Genomic DNA, 21,557 nt, shown 5'->3' with positions numbered 1-21,557 from the left:
CGATGTTGTCGCCAGTGGTCGGCGGAAGGTGCACATGCCCGTCGACCTGGGACCGGACCGCAGCGACGCACGGATGCACGCCAAGACCGTAGGATCCTACGCAGTGCCGTAGGGGACCGCACCGCCACTTCCCAGCAAATTAGGGACACTGTTGCTCTTGGGGTATCGGCGAGGACCATTCGCAACCGTCTCCATGAAGCTGGGCTACGGTCCCGCACACCGTTAGGCCGTCTTCTGCTCACGCCCCAACATCGTGCAGCCCGCCTCCAGTGGTGTCGCGACAGGCGTGAATGGAGGGACGAATGGAGACGTGTCGTCTTCAGCGATGAGAGTCGCTTCTGCCTTGGTGCCAATGATGGTCGTATGTGTGTTTGGCGCCGTGCAGGTGAGCGCCACAATCAGGACTGCATACGACCGAGGCACACAGGGCCAACACCCGGCATCATGGTGTGGGGAGCGATCTCCTACACTGGCCGTACACCACTGGTGATCGCCGAGGGGACACTGAATAGTGCACGGTACATCCAAACCGTCATCGAACCCATCGTTCTACCATTCCTAGACCGGCAAGGGAACTTGCTGTTCCAACAGGACAATGCACGTCCGCATGTATCCCGTGCCACCCAAAGTGCTCTAGAAGGTGTAAGTCAACTACCCTGGCCAGCAAGATCTCCGGATCTGTCCCCCATTGAGCATGTTTGGGACTGGCTGAAGCGTCGTCTCACGCGGTCTGCACGTCCAGCACGAACGCTGGTCCAACTGAGTCCAGCACGAACGCTGGTCCAACTGAGGCGCCAGGTGGAAATGGCATGGCAAGCCGTTCCACAGGACTACATCCAGCATCTCTACGATCGTCTCCATGGGAGAATAGCAGCCTGCATTGCTGCGAAAGGTGGATATACACTGTACTAGTGCCGACATTGTGCATGCTCTGTTGCCTGTGTCTATGTGCCTGTGGTTCTGTCAGTGTGATCATGTGATGTATCTGACCCCAGGAATGTGTCAATAAAGTTTCCCCTTCCTGGGACAATGAATTCACGGTGTTCTTATTTCAATTTCCAGGAGTGTAGATTCATGTGACATTGTACTGAACACCTTATCTGACTCTGAGCAGTCAGTTAAGAAATGACTCTAGATAACAAACTTGAATCTCATGACGACAAACAAACCCAAAATATTAGAGAGATGTAGAAGATGGCATCAACGATTATAATGCTGACTAAAAGTATTAAAAAGAATGTTAAGAAAGCCAGAAAAACATTTATACTTTGCAAGTTCAAGAAGAAATAGACTGATGGCTGCTTGGGCAGTTAGCATCAAATTTTCATCTCCAAGACTGAAAATGTGGAGTATCAATGGTTAAAATTCAACAGTGTTGTGTGTGTCAAGTGAGCTTATTCATAACAGGAATGGCCCACCATGGTTCAATAACTATATCTGAAAGGTGCTGTGAAAGCAAGGAGAGCTCCACCACACATTTAAATGAGCCAAAGCTTCTTGGACAAACAAAAGTTGAATAAAGCGTATGTAAAGCCACTAAACAGGTCAAAGTCATCAATCCAGTTGCTTTGTGAGTACACTGACACCAAACAGAGCAAATGCTAAAAATCACCATTTTCAGAGTTAAAACATGCCTTGTTATCCAAAAAGAATATTAGTAAAATGAAAAAAGTGAGTATAGGGGGCGGCGGCTGTCAAAGTAGGGAAAGGTCCAGCTGGCGGTTTCCCAGGGCTGACAACAAGGGCCCGAGATACACATTCCAGTCCCACCCACCATGCTCTTTTCTGTAGTCAGCAAGACACAGTGTCCTGTATTCAATAATAATAATAATAATGATATTGACCTTTTTTTTTACAATTACAAAGTCTAAGACATGATGTTCAAAGATCTAAGAGTGGGGGAATGCTTGAAAGATTCTGAAACATTCATAACTTATGTTGGTTTCAGGACCAAGCACAACTAGTAGTCTCAGAAAGGGGGAGAGGCGCAGCTATTTCAGGGCAAGAGATGCTCCCCCTACGCTTGTCCCAGAGATAGTAAAACACTGTAAATACCACTATATTTTAGAATAAAAATCAATCACTCTCTTAATAAACTGTATGACCTAATATAATGCTCACACATCACCTGTGAGCACTGAAGGTAGTAAGTCGCTCTACTCTAGTTTTCATACTAATTCAGTTATACTGGTACATTATACAAAAATGTGAGCTACTGTTGGGACAGGGACAGCACCATAACCACACCAGAAAGGGTCCACTTGCTGTCAGATGAAGCTGAGGCCGAGGGTGAGAGTGAGACTAGTGGGGCCATTATGCAATGAACAAAGAACCATTGATTCTTTCTGAGAAGTTCAGAAGGTGTATCATCCTGCAAGAAAGGATACCTTGATTGTTTGTAGTTTATTTAGGAGGGCAATGGCTTGCCATACTGATTTTCAATCTTTCAAAATTACATGCCTCAATTCACCTCACACAATCACTTCTAGTACTCCTTTGGGGCTGGCTTATTGGTCAACTGATCAGCAAGTTTCTATCCTCGAAATTCTGTTTGACTTGGAATCCACGTGAAAGTTGTTAATGTCAAAAAGTAGAACTTGAATACTTGATACTAGTGAATAACATTGATCTATCAATTAACAACTAGTCATTGAAATGCTGGATACTAAGAACTATGTGTGTTTACGTGCAAATGTAAGGGCTCTTGTGATGGCTATAAATTCAGCCACGGCAATGAGTTTTAATCCTGACCCTCTATGTATATATGAACAGAACCTACTTTTAACCCATCTTCATGGTTGGTTTCTGAGTTAGAGTATTTGTGTTGGACAGAGATAAACACCAAAAGTTGAAGGAATATCCAATTCCTCTGATTCTCTGATCAGATCCAATCAATCTTGAGGGCAGTTACACACTGTGTGATAGCTTGGACAAGAGCTCTGTACATAGAGCCCAAAGTAGGGAGCCAAAGTTCCAAATAGTGTTAGTGCGTATCACCATCGATTACCTGTTTTAAGGCTGCGTTTATGCTGCCACCTCACTGCTCACTTGCATGGCCCAGTGATGATGAAACAAGTGCACTGAGTTTTACCGGCCCATTTAAACTTCACCATCGCTGCTTGTCCCACTGCTCACTACAGTCCTTGTCAGGCGAAGATATCAAACTTGTTTATATTTCTCACTGTGACCATTGTTGCATGTCCTGAAACTTGAGCTGTGACTGGCTACTTCAAGGTCACTCCAACAGTGCCATGCTCAACTCTGCTAGCAATGTGAGCAGCTGCTGGGTAATTACTCCTGGCAAGCGTAGAGGCTGCAGCATAAATGCAACAAGGCTCCCAGCAAGCAGTGAGGTGTTATGTGCCAACTGCGAGGCTGCAGCATAAATGTACCCTATAGTGATTTATGAAGACACTAAACCCTTGAGTATTAAACAAGACCAGACTGGACAAGACACAACCAGATTATTAAACAAGACCAAATTGGGGAGGTTGTTATTGCATAATTTGTTATGAAATGTTGCAGTCAAATGCACAATGGTGGGATATCTGATTCAGCTCGCAAACATAGTGCCAATAGCATTACTGATCCATATTCTAAGCCTTGGTAGCCCATACAGACCAAAACTGGTGTGTTGTAGAAACATACGACAAATGAGTGGTTTGCTACCCAGCAGATGTTACAGAAGAAATGGGAAGCATTCAGTTTTGTGATATAACTAGTCTTTAGCTGATGTATATGTTATTTAGTTATCAGATAGGAGTCTATAAAGTGGATTTTTATATTATTTCAACTACTTGATTACAGAGGTAAAGTTCCGCATGTGGCTGTATTGCCTTGAATCAGTGAAAGTACTCAGCACGAGTTTAATTGGCGGAACATTAGTATACATTCACAGGTGTCCTCCAAGCAGGGGGAGGGGTACATTTGGTCCCTTCTGGAATCTGCGTACAGGCTTCTTAAAGATAACTGTCAGGAAATGCTGTGACTTTAGCAGTCTCTATATACCTTTGATTTCCTTAGTTGTCTTTCTTGTTCGTGGGAAATTGTGATGATTCCTTGATGTGGCAACAGTTTTTCCACTGTTCTGCAATCAAGCAGGATGTCAGCCTTTACAGAACCATGCTAAGTTCGTGTCTTCAATCTTTTCCCTGTCACTTCCTCATTCAACCCTTATTGTGCTGCAGAAAGTAGTCAGTCCAACCCTTGGCATGCTGATCAAGTCATCAGTATCCAGAACATCATAAAATAGCAGCAGTTAATATGCATATGATTCATCCTAAATTCACATGACACTCTCCCTCTTTGCAAGACAAAAAAATCACAAAAGTAATATAACATGTGTCTGTGCATGAAGACAACCTGTGATGGCTTGCTGACAATTTCTTCTCCTACAAACAAATCCATGGTAAAGCCACAAGCACCTACATGGCACCATCCTATGCCAACATATTCATGGACCATCTAGAGGTATCCTTCCTAGTCACCGAAAATTCTAAAAGCCTCATCTATTTCAGATTCATTGATTATACCTTCATGACCTGGACCAAGAGTGAGATCATACTATCCACACTCCTCCAGAAACTCAACACTATCTCCCCTATATGCTCCACCTGGTCCTCCTCAACCAAATAAGCAACCTTCTTCAAAGTTAACCTTCATCTGAAGCATGGCATCATCAATACCTCCATCCTACAACCTTCATCTCAAAGCATGGCACAATCAGTACCTCCATCCTACCAACTACCAAAAATACCTCTGTTTCAATAACTGCCACCCATTCCACACCAATAATCCATTTTATACAGACTAACCACTCATACTATCTGATCGAAAGACTCCAAACACCCCTACGTAAAACAGACTTGACCGCTAGATATCACGAGAGACAGACCTGCAAGTATAAAAGGAGTTGGGGAGTACTGTGTTGTCATTAGAGAAGGAGTACCAGCAGAATGGGTCAGCCAGGAGAGCTCAGTGACTTTGAAAGTGGACTAGTTGTTGGATGTCACCTGAGTAACAAATCCATCAGAGACATATTACACTTTCTTCAGCTGCCCAAACCAGCTGTTGGTGTTGTGACTGTGAAGTGGAAATGCGAAGGAAAAACAATAGCTAAACCTAGATCTCATATAGTGACGGACAGGGATCATCAAGCATTGTGGAGAGTGATTGTAAAAAAATCACATGAAATCAGCAGAAGGAATCACTCGTGTGTTCCACAGTGCTACCAGCAGTCCAGCTAGTACAATGACTGTGCTTAGGGAGTTAAAAAAGAAGAGGTACTATGGTCGATCAGCTCCTCATAAGCAGCACATTTCTGTAGTACAGCTCCTCATAAGCAGCACATTTCTGTAGTAAATGCTAAGTAACGCTTGAGGTGCTGTAAAGAGCAATGCCACTTGACAGTGGATGAATTGAAACAGTTGATTTGGACTGATTAATCATGTTTTATCCTGTGGCATTGGAAGGGCTTAGGTTTGACAAATGCCTGGAGAACATTACTAGCCGTTACGTATAGTGCCAAAAGTGAAGTATGGAGGAGGCGATGTTACATTATGGAGGCATTTTTTGTGGTTAGGGTGTTGTTTCCTTTTAGCACTTAAGAAAATTATAAATGCAGAAGTATATGAACACTTTTTACAGTATTGTGTACTGTGTACACCTAGAGGAACAAATCAGGGATGATGATTGTTTTTATCAGCATGACACCACATCCTGTCACAAAGCAGCATATGTGAGGCAATGGTTCGTGGACAGTAAATTTCTTTAAACTGACTGGTTTGCCCAAGAATCCCAACCTGAGCTCAATGGTACACTTCTGGGGTGAGTTACATCGACTTGACTCCAGATGCCAGTGTCCTACACCACTACTTAGTCTGGTTTTGGCTCCTGATTAAGAATGGGCTGCCACAGTTCCACAGGAATCCAGATACTTCACTGAAAGTGTCCCCAGCAAAGTTCAAGCCATCATAAAGACAATGGTGGACACACTCCATATTAATGTCCACTAACAAGTGTCCACAGGCTTTTGATCAAATAATGCATGGTCATCACATCTGCCATGATAATCAGTCCTTCTCCAAATATAGCAAAGTCACTCTGGGTGAGGCCTTCGCAGACTGAAATTACCCTTCTTGCCTTGTCCAGAAACAGATCTCTAGCACTGTCTTCCCAGACACCTACCACCCCCCAACATACCTTCACTGTCACTCAGCACCACCAAAGACTGGAATATCTGAATCATACATTCCACCAGGGTTTCAACCACCTCTTGTATAAGAAATATCCTTCCTGCTATTCTGACACTAACGCAACCTATGCAATATCCTTATCCATCCCCATATCCCTTAGCCCCATGGCTCACATCTCTATAATAGATGTAGATAGAAGACCTATCCATACATTCTCCCATTGCCACCTACTCCAGTTTTGTCACAGGCATCTCCTACCTTGTCAAAGGCATGGTCACCTGTGAAAGCTATGAATGGCCACCACCAAACTGTTGGACAATCCACTTGCAGAGCATGCCAGCCAACACAATGTGCCTGACTTCAAAGACTACTTCACAGCCCATGCCATCTGCATTCTTCCCACTACTGCCAGCCTTTCCGAGTTGTGCACATGGAAATTCTCCCCACAACATCTCCTTTATTCCTGTATGCCCCTTGGTTCCAACCTCCACTAGCCTCTGTCCTCCATCTGCTTCTACACGCTTTCCTGCTTCTTCTCTAGATTCACACATGCCCTCTGTCCCCCCACTACACTTACATAGTTCTTTCCCCTTCCTTGCTTCTACCTTCTTTTCTCCCCCTCCCCCCCCCTCACACACACACACCCAACACTGTCTCACTATGCTTCACCTACCAACCCACCATCCTGTTCCTGCACACTACAAATGCAGTATCTTCCCCTAGCCCTACCCTTCAACCCCTTCCCCTTTCCATCTCAGGCCTCTTCTGAACCCCCACTGCCTGCCCCAACTGGGATCACAGTTCACTGCAGTCAGGCCAAAGTGTCCGGAGATGACAGTAGATGTGTTTCTGTGTTAGGCGTATGTGAATGTTTGTGTACGTGTTTATACCTCTGAAGGAGGACTCTTGTCTGATTCATTACATTATCTAACAGTCTACTTTCAGTGTGACTTTCTGCTGCTGACTGCCTTCCCTATGTGGCTATCCATTTTGTATTGATCATACATCTAAATGACATGGAAGAGAAATTTTAGTGCCTTTGAAGCACACGGCAATGCTATACTGTAGTTGCTTACATCTATGCTCAATCTGTGAACCAACTGCATGAATAAAAAAATTTTTAAAAATTTAAATTCTGCGCTAGAAACAAATAATGTGACATTTCAGGATCAAAATTCTCTAGGAATTGGGAGCTTCTCTATGGTGTGCAAACACAGAAATACATGCAGACAAAGTCACAAATTCAGCAGTCCACTTGGTATGGCTGCACAATACTGTGACAAACTGGAGAGATAAGAATTGTCTTTATTCAGTCCTAGACTATTAAAACCTACCAACCACCTACAATGTGAATTTTCCACATTCATCTAGAGGTGCTGGCCATGGGCCATAATTTCCCTACACAAGCCAAAAATTGCACCTTCCAGAACACATTTTGTTTAGTTTTAGTTATGCCAGTAAACACTTAAAAAACAGAATGCGTGGTGGTAATGCAATAACTCCATTAACATGATCAGACTTGAAGTTCTGTAAACAAATAATATGTTGTAGATGGCATCAGTGTTGAATAAGACTATTTTTTGAAGTTTATTCCTTGTTTCAAAACTTCAGGGGGGGGGGGGGGGGGGGGGTGTATTTATGTGGCATTTTTTGTTTATTTTGCTGATACACGACAGGATTTTCTCAATCATTCTGACTTTTTTTTCCATTTCAGATTCTCAGTGTTCTGTTTAAGCTAATATTAAGGGAATATGAACAAATATTTTTGTGAATATTTCCAGGTTTATTTAAAAATCTGTTGGATTTAATTATATGAGGATGTGATTCCCGAAGCTGAATCAAAAAAGGTGGATCTATATTCATTTTAATAACATATACACACGTACCTTGGGCCACTGAAATATACTTAGAAATATTAAGTCGATAACTACCAATCATTTGAGAGAAAAAAGTTTTGTGTATTCAGATTTAGTTCTTGGGGCACCATGTTTTCACATTCATGAAATCAGCTATATCAAAACTGGAAAGTACCTTCTCTCACTCTTCTACCCCATACATACATCAACCTCCCCCCCCCCCCCCCTCCAACCTGTTGCATCCCTAGAACACAACTTATTCCCTAACACAGCACCCACGCACTTAGATGTGGTACATACATTTAATATTTGTTTTTCACCCATTTCATTTAAACATTAATTTTATACTGTAAAAACAAACTTTTTAATAATCTATGATTTTTCCATCCCCTGCAGTGAAAAACTATTAGACATAGATAAAAAATGAATAGAAGCTTCTTTTGTAGGCAATTTAATGCACTTTAATTTTGTCCCGGAAAACATTTTTGTTAGAAGCTGCAGTTTTTTAGCTATTCATAAAAAAAATCAAAAAGTGACTTTTCAATGCCCCTCCATCCCAATACTCATGTCCCATCGGTCATGATTTTTAGTATGTTGCTCATTGCACTCCCTCTACCAGTGTGTAAAAATTTGCGACTACACGAACTTTTTTTTCCCCAGCTGACTGCTTTTGTTCTTCATTGACTGTGGTATGCATAAAGACTAGAAGGCACCCCAAAAACCTCCAACATACAGTGTTGAATGTAAGTAGTGGTGAAAAGTAGTTTCTTACTTATTTTGCAGGACACCTAGATCTTCAGGGACAAAAGCCTTTTGGATTGTGATCTCCAAATGTTTCAAATGGTATACCTGCTCGAGCACTGTACATAAGCCATTCCTTAGGCTGATTGGCCCATAGTTATTAGTGAAGTGTGATGTTTTCTCTGGTTTCAAAATAGGGATGATTATTTTCCTATTACTGAGACAAAAATTCAGCTGCATGCCGAATACTGTTAAATGTTGTGAGAATGTGTCTTATCATCATTGCTCAGGTGCTGGGTTTCATCATGTTCTGGTTCAGCGATGAGGTTGGGACTAAAACACCATGGAAACCCATTAACTAAAGCATAAATGAAATGGTTCTTGGTTGTGTCTACCAAAAGTAGATTGCAATTACATTCAGTATGTTGAATGAGTAGTTGCTGACTGGTCTTTGGTATCTTCTGCTGGCTGTTGGTGCAACAATATTAACTGTGCTGTGTGGAGCACAATATGGAGGACTTCCCATTCTGGCACTTGACAAAAAGGGTTGCGCCTATACTTGATGGCCCAAATACTATGCTGAGTGCACTGTAAAAGCTCATCGAGATGTTCAAGATGTCCAAGTTGATACAAAAGCACATCCATGATGTTTTAACACGTGACGGCTTGCTAACAATTTTGGGACTGGAGGTGGGGATTGCAGTTACACATCTGTGTTGGCAGCACACCGGTGTTGTCTTCTGCAGCAACAGTCTTAAATTTGAACAGCATGATTTTATCAAAGAATACAGGTGACATACAGTTAAAACTGTGTTCTCAATCTTGCTACTTTCTCCCTATATTAAAATCAGTTCCTGTGTCACGAATACTTATGAATTCATTTTTGTTGTTAAAAACGAACAGAAGTTAGATTCGAAAGTTTGAAAATAATAACAAACATTTTCCTTGCCTGAAAGATACTCATGCTTTGCCATCAGGATTCAAACTGCCATAGCTTCTAATGTAGTATTGAAGTTACATTGTCATTACAATTCAAACTTCCTTAACTTCTAATGTAGTACCGAAAGTAGTTGCTTGCTGCAGGTATCTCAGCACACCAGCTTGCAGTCCACTCCTGACTCATTCAGTATTGACATTTTCTGTAATAAGTGTGATAGCTTCTGAGAGTTGGATGTTGGTTTTCAAATACTCTTGCTTCTTGTAACACAAAGTAATCCAGAAGGTGGATAGCCATCCATTTCAGGAGCTTGGCCAGATAAAGAAAATATCCATTACAATTTCACTGGATTATTACCCTGTGTGGGCACACGAGCATCGGTTACTTTGCTATTTCTTTATGTTCCGTCTGTTAGCGAGGTACTGTGCCTACATTCATGGGCTGTTTCAGATGAGATAACATCTGCTGGGTTGAAGCTATCAGATCTGTTTCACCTTCGGTTTGTTCTTGTCTTATGGACCTTGTGAGGATTTTCCCCAATTCAGTTACTGGGACGGTGAAGGAGAAAGTGATCTGCCACAAGGAGGCTGTGATTAAGACTATGATACTGACTCCACAAGCAGATGATAATTTTTCTACCTGTCCCCAACTAGATTGCAATTCCATCTGCTGGTTGTTTGTTTCAATATGTTGAGTGAGTGACTGGTCTGCGGTATCTTCTGCTGGCTTTTGGTGCCAATATTAACTGTGCTGTGTGGGGCACAATATGGGTGAATTACCAACCTGGCACTTGGTAAAGAGAGAAGTGCCTAAGCTTGCTGATCCAGATACTGTGATGAGTGCATTGTACATGCTCATCAAGCTGTTCACGATGACCAAGTCAATACAAAAGCACGTCCACAGTGTTTAAATGAGTGACGGCTTGCTAACAATTATGGGACTGGAGATGGGAACTGCAGTTATACATCTGTGTTGGCAGCATACTAGTGTTGTCTTCTGCAGCAACAGTCTCAAATCTGAACAGCTTGATTTTATAAAAGAATACAGGTGACATATAGTTAAAACTGTGTGCTCAATTTTGCTACTTTCTCCCTATTAATTAAAATCAGTTCCTGCATCATGAATGTATCCATTATTGTAGTTAAAAACGCACAGAAGATAAGATTCGAAAGTTTGAAAATACTAACAAGCACTTTCCTTGCCTAGAAGATATTCGTACTTTGTTTATACAATGTTTTATGTTACATACCCCTAAGCAACTTGTTTAAATTATTCTACGTGGGCATGCACACATGTGTGGGCACATGCATGCATTCGTGTGTGTGCACTTCTGTTAACTGACTGCATTGTCATTCAGTATCACATTACGGCACTCAGTGATTTTATTATTTGTCTCTATTGTGTTTCATTACATACCACAATGTTCAAGTGTTTCCAAATTAATTTGAATATAACCTGGAAGGGAATTCTTTCATGTTTCATTGTGTCCAGTAAACTGATGTTCTCCCTAATGATTGGTAAGCTGATCTTTGCCATAATCAATCCAGTTCCACTTAAAATTGAATTACAGGTATACTAAGCAGTGAGATAAACTTCAAAGCCTGTTACTCCCCAGCAGAATTTATTTTGTACATACACTTATGGTGCTGTCATGTTGTCGTAGGCTGAACTCTGTATTGTATGTGCTAGGTAAAGGAGTTGTTCTGCTTCAAGCCATTTGCTGATACCTGGTTGTCGGTTTGCTGTATGATGGGAAGAGGACACCAGTGAGAAATTCCTAGTCAGTGGTAGTCAATCTGGTCTCTACCACCCACTAGTGGGCACATTCAAGCTTTCATGGGGGGCAGTAGGTGGTAGGGGTTTTAAAAACATTTTCATAAACCTTTAACAAAGTATTTGGTAAGTAATTGTTGTTATATGCTTTTGCCTGTTGCAACTCTGCTTTATAAATTTTGTAAAGTAAAGGTACTTCCTCATTTTCTTAATTGCCATTACTGAGGAATTGGTGGGCATTTCGAGAATTTTGCTGCCAACAGTTACAAAAGTGGGTGGTAGGTAAAAAAGATTGTCTAACCCCAGTCTATGTGATGCCAGATGAATCTGGTATTACATAAGTTCCATACGAGGACTTGAGTTCCCCAATACAGGTGTCTGATGTCTTCTTCCTCCGACAGTTTGTCTATTTAATACTATGGCTAGACCAAGGTGTTGGCAAAATTGTACGTCTCGCAGTCTTTCTATCAGCTCAAGTTTTTGTTACTGTATTGGCAAAGTTTTATTAGCAAACTGACAGTGTGCAATCATTTGCACTTTTCCTGGAATCATTAATTATCAAGTGTTTTATTTTTTTTTTTCTTTTTCTTTTTCTCAACGCATGGCATATTGATGAATGGGACAACAGTTGTTCTTGACAAGTTAATGAATGCTGGGGATTGTTCACACATAATTGGGGGGAAAGTTCGTCTTCTTTAATTCCGACAAAGGGTATCGCTCTAGTTCATAGGAAGAATGTGCACCCAAAGCTCATACACGTGAAACATGTCACGGGTGGGAGTGTGACTGTTTAATGTTGTATAACCTCAACCTCCTCTGATTGAAGGGTGTGTGCTAGAGGCCCAGATATCTACTTTCTGTCAGACTCTTCTGGATGTGGCAATCAATTAGAAATCAACTGAATAGGAATGTGACACACAGGCACCGCCGCTGATGAGTTTGTGCAGCAGAAGATGGCAAAGGAGTGGATTGGGAGGGAAGCAGGATAGAAGAAAGCGAGTCTTTTCAGTGGAGGGTACGGATGCAGTCTACCTGCTGAACTGCAACCATTGTATGTATGTGACACTGTCTCAAAGCATTGCCTCCTTAGCTGTTGCAACTGCTAATTCTTATTTCTGCCTTTCTGCAAAGAGGTATGAAATTCATATAGCACATTAAGTCTTGGGCACTCATTTAGGAAAAGTATTATAGCTATAGAAATATTATGCAAATGGCTGAGAAACATTATAAGGTAATTTATTTCAGAATGAGGTAAGTTAAAGCAGTCTGTTTTGGAAAGTTCTATCCTTAACTTAGACACCTTCTTCATGTATGTAGTTATACATACAGATGGTGCTACCTTGAATTTTAGGCTATTAGTGCAGAAGCAGAATGAAAACTAATTTATATTTCTTACAAGCAGAGATTAGGATATGGTATTATGTAATGTCACATTGTTTTAGTCTATTATTATGAGACTCATAAACTGTGGAAGTTTATTCAAAGAGTGATCATTTTTTATAGATGAATCTACATTTTTTTACAGAAAAAGCAGAAAAATCACACTAGGCCTACTATATATGTACCATCTAGTTCTTTAATCCCGGTGGGTGCTTCACCCACTGTGCACATGGAACTAGGTTATGATGATCTTGAAACTGTACCCCTTCGGGACACATATTTAATAATGTTAAGGGCATAGTCATGTGAAGATTTTTCCATGTGCTCTGACAACCATTTATACCAAACTCCAACCAATGAAGGACTTTAATGACTCATGTGTTGTATTTTTGAAGAAATTGTCCCCCCCTGAATGATATGTGGACAGCACAGAAGAAGATGCACAACACCTTTACTTTATACCTGCAGCCTGAGTTTGCTGAGCACCTCCATAAATGATCCCGCGACAAAACACACCACTTTCTGTTAGGTCTTTTCTATCTCATCTATGAATCCTACTTGCTAGGAGTCCCAGAATGACGAACAATACTCAAGAATTGGTGAACAAGTGTTTTGCAAGCCATTGCATTTGTGGATATACTACATTTCCTTCAACTGATACTCAGTGTGACATCTACTGTGTGTTATGTGGTAATTCAACTTTAGTTCACTCGAATTGGTTATTTCTAGGTATTTTATGGAGATTACAGTTACAAACTATCTGTCATCAACAGCTTAATCAAACAGTAGTGGAACTCTTTGTCTATTTATGTACAGTACATTGCATTTACTTATGTTCCTGGTTCACTGGTAGTACCTGCAAGGACCGTTGGTGCTCTGCTGGTCTTCCTGCATTTTGCTAGTCTTCTGGCATTACAACCTCCCTGTAGGTAACATTATCATCTATGAATAGCCTGATGGATCCTCCAGTGTTATCCACTAGATCATTAATATAAATTGTAAATAGTAATGGTCCTGTAACATCTTGGTGCGCTCCCAAAATTACCTTTACATTTATCAGTTTTGTTCCATTATGCACAAGATGTTGAGTTCCATCTGCAAGGAAGTCCTGTATTCAATCAAAAATCTGGCCCAATACTCTAAGGTGTATTCTGTTCACTAAATGACTCTGTAGAACTGTACCAATTGGCTTCTGAATGTCAGGGAACATGGTAGCAACCTAAGCACCTTCATCTGCAGTGCCCTGGATCTCTTAAGATTAACAGCACAAGCTGAGTTTTGGAAGCCTGTGTTTGTGGAATCTACACTGATATTTATGGAGATTTTTGTCCTCCAAAAATGTTATACCACACAAGCATAAAACATGCTACTTAACTTTATAATCAATGGACATCAGCAACAATTTGGGCCTATAATTATGCAAGTCTATCTGGTAACGCTTATTGAAATTGGGACTGACTTGCAGTGTTTCCTAATTGCTCGTTACACTTCATTGTAGCAGTGACCTATGATAAATTACTGCTAGAAGGGGACCAATTTCTTTTGGATAATATTTGTTGAACCTCACAGGTATCTCATCCCATCCTGTTGCTTTACAACATACAGCAGTTTTAGTTGACTTGCTACCCTGCAATCACTTATCTCAATATCTGGCATTTCGGCATTCGTTCGACAATTAAAAAGAGGAACCTTATTATCTTCTTCCACGAATTTCAAACTGAATTTATTATTTTGGACTTTTTCTGTTGTTCAGTGCCACTGACTGAATGGATGATTTCAGAAAATTTATTGATTTTATGTAAGACCAAAAGTTATTAGGATTTTTTGTCAGATTGTTAGGAAAAATTTTATTTTGAAATTTATTTCACCCTCCCCATACATTCATTCAAGTTTTGATCATACAATGTAAGCTTTCACGGCCGGTATTGCCTTCACTTAAAACTTCCGGGCTGATAGGCCGTGCTCTAAGTATAAACTCTCCCCAAACGTTTCGTCTCCGACTGCGGGAGACATCCTCGGAGGTACAGCGGTGAGCTGCGAAGAGAACTCGAGGAAGCACTGATTATATAGGCAGTACAGTGGAGCTCTCTGTACTGCCTATATAATCAGCACTTCCTCGAGTTCTCTTCGCAGTTTGCCGCTGTACCTCTGAGGATGTCTCCCACAGTCGGAGACAAAACGTCAGGGGAGAGTTTTATACTTCAACCACAGCCTATCAGCCCAGAAGTTTTAAGTGAAGACATTCAAGTTTTGTTTGTCTACCAGACTTTAACTTAAATTGGAGAAGTTATTTGGTTTTACAGCAACTTAATAACGCAGCTGTTAAACTACAGCGGTTTTTTTCCATCCCTCACAATACTGTTCCCCACACACTCATCTAAGATATATTCTACAATGCTTTTCAGATTTACCTATTTGTACATCATGGTTTCGTCCTCGGAGCTGAATACTTGAAGTTTACTACTTAGATACTCCGCAATTTCTACACTGTCATTCTTGCTAATCAAAAATATTTTCCACTTTATTTAAACTTTTCTAGTAATACCTGTAGTTACTGAGGCTAACACAGCTTTATCATTGCCCATACCCTCCTCAATGTAAATTGATTTGAAAAGTTTAGGGTACTAGTTAGTCATTGCCCTTGTACATTGGTTCTGTAACTATCTACTGGGTGTAATTTTTAGACAAGCCATTGAAAAATAATCTCATACGAATCCCTTTCTCTGGTTCCAGTTTTAATTATATGATTTTCTTCCATTCTACAGCTGACCTTTACCCACAATCTCACATTCAGAATCCATAATAACCTCACTAGATACTACAGCCCATTCCAATTGGAATCTGGAACTTTGCTGCTGTTTCAGACAACTTTCTGTTCCCAGTATTGCATGAGTATCATTATAATAAACAAATTTTCAGATTACAACCAGAACAGAAACCAAATCAAGTATCTTGTTAAAGTAATTATAATATTAATGGTGACTTTTGCTGTTTCTTAGTTACTTCTTCATCTAGTTTTCCTGTGAAGTATGTTCACCAGAATCCTATCCTGTTAACTAGATGGAAAGATGAGATACAGATATATTTTACGGAAACCCTTGTGCTAGAAGTTTCAGCAGCATTTACCAGAGAAAAAAAAAGGTGTGGTCATCCTGGTTATAAATATTTTTCAAATAAACTTGTGAAATTATGTCTTAGTTGAAAATCTCCATGCAGTCTAACGTTAAAGGACATCAACAGCTTACATTTTGATGCCAAGGCTCAAGACACAGCATTTGTCACCATCTTCAGGCTCAGTAATAAATATATAAGTTTTTTAGTAATTATGAAGAATTTGTTAGACTATGTATTTCTCTTATAGCAGTGCTAATCATAACTGCAAAGTTAAAAGATCTTTTATAATGTTTGCAATTTGTTAAGTTTCTCATTTCTCAGTTACATTAGTGTGTTGACTGGCCTGTTGTTCCTCACAGCAGACCTAATATGCTAAGAATATCATTATTATTAATATTACTGGGTGGCTAAAAATATTATTACTGGGTAGCTAAAAAGTTTTGTGGGGAACAGACCTGGAGACAATGGAAGGTTTCAGATAGATTATATAACGGTAAGACAGAGATTTCTGAAACACATTTTAAATTTTAAAATATTTCTGGGGCAGATGTGGATACTGACTACAACTTATTGGTTTTGAACTGTAGATTAAAAATGAAGACACTCCAAAAAGGTAGGACATCAAAGAGATAAGACCTGAATAAACTGTAAGAACCACAGGTTGGTCAGAGTTTCAAAGCAAGCATTAGGGAATGACTGATAAGGACAGGAGATAGGATTACAGCAGAGGAAGAATGGGTAGCTTTGAGAGATGGAAGACTGAAGGCAGCAGAGGACAAATAGGTAAAAAGATGAGGCATAGTAGAAATTCTTGGGTAACACAAGAATTTCATTGATAAAAGGTGAAAATATAAAAATGCAGTAACTGAAACAGGTGAAGGGGAACACAAACCTCTAAAAAATGAATTAGACAGGAAATGCAAAATGTCTAAGCAGGAATGGCTAAGGGGACAAATGCAAGGATGTAGAAGCATATATCACTAGGGGAAAGATGAATGCTGCCTATAGGCCTTTGAAGGGAAGAGAACCACCTGTATGAACATTAAGAGTTCAGTAGAAAACTAGTGCTAAGCAGAGTAGGGAAAACTAAACGATGGAAGCAGAATGTAGAGGGACTGTACAAGGGAGATGTACTTGACAGCAGTAATATAGAAATAGAGAAAGATGCAGATGAAGATGATATGGGAGATACGAAGAATTTGATAGAGTACTGGAAGATCTAAGTCAAACGAGGCCCTGGGAGTAGACAACATTCTGTTAGAACTACTCATAGCCTTGGGAGAGCCATCTATGACAAAAGTCTTCCATCTGGTAAGCAAGACGTATGAGACGGGCAAAACACCCACAGACTTCAAGAAGAATATAATAATACCATTTCCAAAGAAAGCAGGCGCTGACAGATGTAAAAATTAATGATCTATCAGTTTAATAAGTCATGACTGCAAAATATTAACTCAAATTCTTAACAGAACAATGAAAAAACCAGTAAAGCCGACCTCGGAGAAGATCAGTTTGGATTCCGGAGAAATGTAGGAACACGCGAGTTAATATTGACCCTTTGACTTCTCATTTGTTGCATTTGTAGAGTTAGAGAAAGCTTTTGATAATGTTGACTGGAATATTCTCTTTCAAATTCTAAAGGTGATAGGGGTAAAATACAGGGAGTGAAAGGCTATTTACAATTTGTATAGAAACCAGATGGCAGTTATAAGAGTTGAAGGGCACGAAAGGGAAACAGTGCTTGAGAAGGGAGTGCGACAGGGGTGTTGCCTACCCACGATGTTATTCAATCTGTATATTGAGCAAGTAGTAAAGTAAACAAAAAAAAATTGGAGTAGGAATTAGAGTATAGGGAGAAGTCAGAACTATGAGGTTTGCCAATGATATTTTAATTCTGTTAGAGGGAGCAAAGGACTTGGAACAGCATTTGAGTGGAATGGACAGTGTCTTGCAAGAAATGTACAAGATGAACATCAACAAAAGCAAAACAAGGATAATGGAATGTAGTCAAATTATACAGTGTGATGCTGAGAAAATCAGATTAGGAATTGAGACAAAGTAGTAGATAAGTCTTGGTATTTGGGCAGCAAAATAACTGTGATGGCCTAAGTAAAAAGGATATAAAATGTAGACTGACAATGGCAATAAAAGCATTTCTGAAGAAGAGAAATTTCTTAACATTAAGAAGTCTTTTCTGAAAGTATTTGGATGGGGCGTAGTCATGTATGGAAGTGAAACATTGACGATAAACGTTTTAGACAATAAGAGAAGAGAATCTTTGGAAATGTGGTGGTACAGAATAATGCTTAAGCCCAGATGGATAATCACATATCTAATTAGGAGGTACTTAACAGAATTGGAGAGCAAAACAATTTGCGACACAACCTGACTAGAAGAAGGATCATGAGACATCAAGAGGTCACCAATTTATTACTGGAGGGAAATGTGGGGGCAGAGTGGGGGGGGGGGGGGTGTCTACAGTGTAGAGGGAGACCAAGAGATGAATATAGTATGCAGATTCAAAAGGATGTAGGTTGCAGTATAGTTACTCTGAGATAGGCTTGCACAGGACAAAATAACATGGGGAGCTGTATCAAACCAGTCTTCAAATTGAAGACCACAACAAAATAGGCAAATAATAGATTGATACTCATGGGAAAGATGACCCATTGAGCTGTAGGCCCAATGAAGACACACTTACATATTATAGCTTTTGAGCACAACCTTCTTCAGTGGAGAAAAAAGTACACAAGCAAGTATATCTCACGCACAGGTCAAGGGAAGCGCCCGATTCCTGTAGATTTTTGTAAATTCTTTTTTTGTGTTCGTCATATTGTGTGTTTTAGGATCGTGGTGTGTGTTTTTTTTTAACTATTATATGTAGTTTGTCCCCACCCTAAAACCCAAATTTCCCTGTGGTTGTCCTGTTAATTTGATTGTAGTTTGGAGGGAGATATTATTGTTTTCTTTATATGTACGCTTAGACGCTTAGAATAGCCATTCCGCCATATGACGACGTCATGGGTCAAAGATGAGTGGAATCTGACTTCTGTAATCCCTCACGCACACATGACCACTATCAATGGCAGCTCTGACCAGAATCTATAAGAGAATATCCACTAGAGGATAAAAATATGCAAGCTATAATAGACTACTCATTTATGTCTACCAAAATTTGGCAACTACTCTTAAGGCATTAGAATTGAACATAATTATTTCAAAAGATCCACAAAGTAATATTTCTGGTCTAAATTTTCACCAATAAGTACACCCAAAACTTTTAACTTGTTTTTCGTATGTCATGTCCTGTTGTAAATCTGAATGAACCATTTACTTTTATTTCTGGTTAAATGCCACCCAGTTTGTGCAAAAGATGGTAATAATTTCAAAAAAGATAATTCAGTTTACATTGCTAGACCAGATGATTCAGGGTGCGCACTTTTCAGCATTCTACTATCATATGTTACTGTGCAAATATACTATGTAATTACTTACCCTACTTGTAACACAAGAACACAGATGTTTGTGATGACAAACTTGAAAAAAATGTTTCTTGGTTTTGTTTGTAAACATAGTTAGGAAAAACTCAGAAATCTAAGGCATACTTCACACAAGATACGTTGAAACTTTAAACTACACAAAATGTTAGGATTGGTACAATTAAGTAACATGAAGAAGATACAAAAAATCTCAGTTGGCGATATTTTACATCTAAAACTTTATTACTTAGATGATAACTGAATGTACACAATCATTTCATTACAAAGGCACATCCGCATTGCTATATTTATTTACTGTACACTACACAATAAACCAATGCTAACAAATAGCTATGCATTTTGATGCTTTAAACGTGGACAGCCGAATGATGAGTTGTGAATCCCAAACTGTGTAGCCGTCAACACAGCTTTATTGTGTGCTGAAGTTACTAAATTAAATATAAAATTTACTTTATAATCACTATCTCTAGTAATTAAAATGGGTAAGTTACAAAGTCCTTCTAAATCATAAACTGCATTAGCCAAATACATCGTTTGTGTACAGGAACAACAATTCAGTACAATACCTCTGCAAAAATTGTGGAAAGTGATTAAATAGTGATGAAGACTAACAAATTACACTGAATGTATAATCATAAATTGAACTCCATATATCATAAGGTCACACCTTTCTTGTGCATTAATGCACATACTATTAAGCACAAGGATGTTATTTCGTTTAAAAGTGTCAATTTTCCCTATTTCTCAAGAACATGCGTGTGAAATTAAATTTTCTATCTATTGCTTCCTCAGTGTGCAACATATGCTACACGTACATGTTCTTTCATAACTTCCACTATTTACCTAAATCGAAATACCATCGTTTCCGCCTTTTTTACAACTGTCCATAATGAATTAATATTATATTCTGAATAATCAATAATTCTGCATATATTATCTCATCAAAAGTTTAATTCCGCATTCTTCGATGGGTTGGAATGAAACTGATAAGCAAACTTACCATGATGTCCACTGATTAAATCATTCCATGAACGAAAGAATACTAATGCTCTATGAAAGGAGAAAACAAAAACAAACATAAGCCTATTTGAAAACAAGCAGCAGTGTCTGGTCTTCAATTTCACGGGTTCAGGGTAGACTTTGACAAAATGGAACAAATGTATTCTTTTTTGCAGTTATATTAAATAACAATTCAATGTATGAAACAAATCTGTGAATGAAAAACTCTATTTTCTTACTTAAAGCGTATGCTATTACAGAACTGGCCACTTATTTACTTCGAAAAAAACTTGACTTCTGTATGTCACAGAGACACTGAATCGAAAATACAGCCTTTCTATAATTTTTGTGCCTGATACTATACTCACAGCTGCAGCACCTGTGAAACTTTTTCTCCAACTTCAGCTTATCGGCTAACACAAATCACTCCTAACCAACAATACACAAAGGCAACCTGACAAGTCCAAACTAGACCTCACATGCCGATACCGCACCGCAGTCAAGCGTGCGCACAGGCGTCTAAAGCTAGCGAAATGAGGGATGCTCAACTAACGGACCTACCGATAGATGGCTCTACCAGCTGTTTACTGTCGTCTGTATTGCCCGCCATATTCGAATTTGGCAAGAAGTTTCTCTCGGTGTGTACGGTGTATAAGGAATTAAGGACTATCGAAATGGTGATTTCTTGTTCCGCTTTCAATTGTACGAAGCGATGGAGTAAGGAAAGTGACATATCATTTCACAGGTAATAGGACTACCGATCAATACGATAAAAATACAGACTTGTGAGATTGCCAATTCGATGTTTTTGAACAGGTTTCCTCTAAAGCACCCAGAGCTACTAAAGACGTAGATTACATCAGTGAAGCGGAAAGATTTTATTCCTACGTCTTGCAGTTTTCTTTGCGGAAACCATTTCCGACAAGATGATTACGTAGTGAGCCCTGGAACGTGGAAGAAACGTCTCAAACCCGAAGCAGTGCCATCAGTTTTTGACTTTCCAACACATTTGATGCCACCAAATAAACAGCCACGACGACATGTTGTTAGGATTTTGAGTGAC

The 21,557-nt window shown here is 39.7% G+C and overlaps 1 protein-coding gene across 1 annotated transcript in view; it reads right to left on the bottom strand.

Annotated features, from left to right (window-relative positions):
* Positions 1-20,999, bottom strand: part of LOC126088540 (eukaryotic translation initiation factor 2-alpha kinase 1-like) — a 161,852-nt gene extending 140,853 nt beyond the window's left edge. The window contains exon 1 of the mRNA XM_049906719.1: positions 20,863-20,999. The gene's annotated coding sequence lies outside the window, so the exon portion shown is untranslated. The remainder of the gene's footprint in view (positions 1-20,862) is intronic.
* Between the last annotated feature and the right edge of the window lie 558 nt (positions 21,000-21,557).

Source organism: Schistocerca cancellata, chromosome 6 (assembly GCF_023864275.1).
Source record: "Schistocerca cancellata isolate TAMUIC-IGC-003103 chromosome 6, iqSchCanc2.1, whole genome shotgun sequence".
Classification (NCBI taxonomy): domain Eukaryota; kingdom Metazoa; phylum Arthropoda; class Insecta; order Orthoptera; family Acrididae; genus Schistocerca; species Schistocerca cancellata.
The sequence above is the reverse complement of the archived record's forward strand: the minus strand, read 5'-3'. Positions and strand labels throughout refer to the sequence as shown.